The sequence below is a fragment of the Anneissia japonica genome, unplaced genomic scaffold (assembly GCF_011630105.1).
Source record: "Anneissia japonica isolate Jap-2015-1 unplaced genomic scaffold, ASM1163010v1 scaffold3735_len701357_cov177, whole genome shotgun sequence".
NCBI lineage: Eukaryota > Metazoa > Echinodermata > Crinoidea > Comatulida > Comatulidae > Anneissia > Anneissia japonica.
Genome location: NW_022723891.1, coordinates 379154 through 382647, shown reverse-complemented (window position 1 = coordinate 382647; position 3494 = coordinate 379154). Strand labels below are relative to the sequence as shown.

Here is a 3494-nt window from a genome sequence, read left to right as displayed (position 1 = left end):
TCATGATATAACAGGTAAAATCTAAACCATCTTTATATATATAAAACATAATAAATATATATACATATAATAAAGTTAATATACATTTTCAATATACATTATATATATATATATATATTGAAGTATACATTTATATATACATTATATATATATATATACACTTAAATATGTATAGGCCTATAAATCATGATATAACAGGTAAAATCTAAACCATCTTTATATAAAAAATAATAAGAAGCGAATACCATATATATGGACTTTTATTGGAGAAGAATTTCGATCCATCCATCCATCGATCCATCCATCCATCCATCCATCCATCCATCCATCCATCCATCCATCCATAATTTATATTATTAATTGCGTTATTCCACTTGCTGTTCCTGGTTTTTTCCCACACCTTTAAATCACTTTATGTACAAGTATCTCATTCGAGATCCAGCAAGCTGAAAATAATGCACTGAAGAGGGCGAACACCGTGACGTCAGACACGTTCGAGGAAGGAATAATGACCTGCGAAATGTGTATGATTGTATATACGATATGTTCAACATAATTATATTATAATTGTATACGGTATATATAAAAATAATAAGAAACGAATACCATATAAATAAATTTATACATACATATATATAATGTTTAAAAAACAATATTTCGATCTCTCCATATTTATATTTAAATAAGGTATATATATATATATATATATATATATATATATATAAAGATAATATACATTTTCAATATACATTATATATATATATTTAAATATACATTTATATATACATTATATGCATATATGTATATATTTAAATAGGCATAGGCCTATAAATCGTGATATAACAGGTAAAATCTAAACCATATTAAAATATAATTTAAAAAAAGAAGCAAATACTTATGTATGGACTTCAGAAACACTTTATTTGAGAACATATTCGACCTATCAGTATATTTAATAGGCCTATACACACATTATATATATTCACACATATATATATAGGCCTATATATATAATATATTTAATATGCCTATAAATTATCAGTATTGTCATTATAATGTTATTATTATTATATTATTATTGTCATATCTTCATTATCATTAGTTTTATATTATGCTTTTTTTATTTTTATTATCAATATTATTTTTCAAAAAGTTGACATTGGCATCTGCTTTAATTGCTTTTTTAGTAAGCTTCTCCCGTTGAATGCATTCCAGCTTCGACTCTGTAGTATTTTGTTGGAAGTCCTCTATAATGTTGCCAAATTACGAACAGAAAGGAGTGAAATAATTCTAACTTGATAAAGATTTATTTATTCGTTGCTGTATTTATGCCTATAGCTGCAAACATGTTTCGTCGTTATACTAACAACTAATACTGTAATACTGTAGATGGAAACAATTGTAGTCCCGGCACCCCGGCCCCGGGCCATAGCGGGGCAGTAGCCGGGACTGAGCCGGGGACGTACACATAGTTGTGTCCCCGTAGTGCCGGGACGTACCTAAAATTCACCCGTAGATGTAACCGCCCTCAAAAGGGCCTAGAATTTTACACGTAGAGTAGCCGGGTTTCAGGTGTAGTGCTGTCAAATGGTCATGGTCTGGTCTACCGGTACCCGTGGTTTCATTTTTAATAGATCTAAAGAAGTATTCACCTATAATTTCAATATCGTATAGATAGAATGCAAAGTAGGTTTCAAAATATTTTGGCAAAGAAATTATGAAATTCATAAGCAAGATATATGATAATGAGATTTTATACAAATGTTTTTAAATTCTATATTTGATTGTTTTCTTGTACCTTTGTTTACATTAAATGTTAATAATCGTAAGTTAAACCAAGTATATAAATCCCTGTACCATCTGGCTGAGTTGATGTAAGAGAGGTTTAGTAATTAGCAGTTACATTTAATAATTTAACCATAGATACTAGAAAACAATTAGTTGGTAGAACAAGAGTCAAATTATAAATGAAATATTATTTTACTTTTTAAGTTATCGTATTTGAAATTCAACATACAACTTATTACGGTACGTTGTTATGTTATGATGCTGTTTATTATAATACGTTTAATTCGATAAAATATTAAATGTTAGATTTTTCTGTACTGTTTTTAATGAAATCCAGAGATGTCCGAAAGCGGAGGGGGAGAAAATTGGGCCGATAGAGATAACACTACCCGGGGTCCGGGGTTGATTTTTTTTTGTTTTGTTTTCTAGACACCCGAAAATAACCTCTGAGACGTTTTGGCCATCGTTCTTTTTTTTCGTTCATCTTTTCCTTTTTTTTTCTAAAAAAAAAAAAAAAAGGGTGGGGGGGGGGGGTGGTGTTGGTGGTGGTCGTGTTATTTCTCGAATTAAATTCTATACCTACTGTATTTAATTCAAAAGTTGATGGGTTCTGAAGTTAGTGTGTGACGCAGTTCAATTGAATTAAATACAAAACAGACTTTCATTGAGTCATGGTTGTTCTAAATTCTTTATCTTAAAAGCCACCGAATTGATGTAGTATTACTTATCTTACTTTTAATTGTTATTTATGTTTTTTGAACAAACAAAACAATTTAAAAATAACAGTCTTCGAGAAACTAACAATTTTAGAAAAAATTACTTTCAAATTATTTATATTTTCTAATTTCAAATTGGAATGAAAGAGAAATGATGATGATTACTACTAATGTTTAAATGATGATTAATGTTTGCTGCCGTCTATACATTTTTATTACTGTTTGAATGTCTGCTGCCCTCTATTGTGAAAAATGAATACAAAATGAAAGAAGAAATAATGTGAACAACATTCATAATATGTTGCGATATAATTTCTGTATTTGTAAAAAACTAAATGTTTCAGATTCAACGTCAGCATGGACCATGGTAAGTAATCAGTTAAGGATTCGAGACTAGTTATATAGGGCCAGAAAGCTAAGGCGTCTTCTTAGACTTAGGGCCCTCTGTTGTTGTGGTGTGGCAGAGCGAGCCTGAAAATTGACACCATAACCTGGGCTGACAGGCACGTGGTTTGGTTCAAAGTTTGAGTAAGCCTTCCTGGCTTATAGTCCGGGGGCATATGTCGAAAAATGGGCTCCCGTGGGATTTTTGTGATCATTTAATTTTTTTGGATGGAATATATACTTTGAAGTATGCTGAATCCAATCAAATGAGTCGCCAATTTTTTTTATGCACATTTTCATATGCAAATTAGTTAAAATATGCAAATTAGTTCTGAAAATGTAGGGTACTTATATCTTGGTAACCACTTGTCGTAGAGAGTTGATTCTTTCTTAAAGTTATTCAGAACATGCATGTTTCTATTTACGCTAATGAACCATTTTCTTCAAAAATGACCGGAATTGCCATTTTGCCGACCTTAGCATAAATATGCAAATTAGGGGTGGAAATATAGGGAGCTATATCTAGAAAACCACTGGTCGTACAGAGTTGCTTTTTGCAGCAAAATGTTTAAAACATGCATATTTATATTTACTATAATGGACAAT

At 30.4% G+C, this 3494-nt stretch overlaps 1 long non-coding RNA gene across 1 annotated transcript in view; it reads left to right on the top strand.

Moving 5' to 3' along the window:
- The first annotated feature begins 2747 nt into the window (after positions 1-2747).
- Positions 2748-3494, top strand: part of LOC117112408 — a 14625-nt gene continuing 13878 nt past the window's right edge. The window contains exon 1 of the long non-coding RNA XR_004446038.1: positions 2748-2871. This is a non-coding gene — a long non-coding RNA (uncharacterized LOC117112408). The remainder of the gene's footprint in view (positions 2872-3494) is intronic.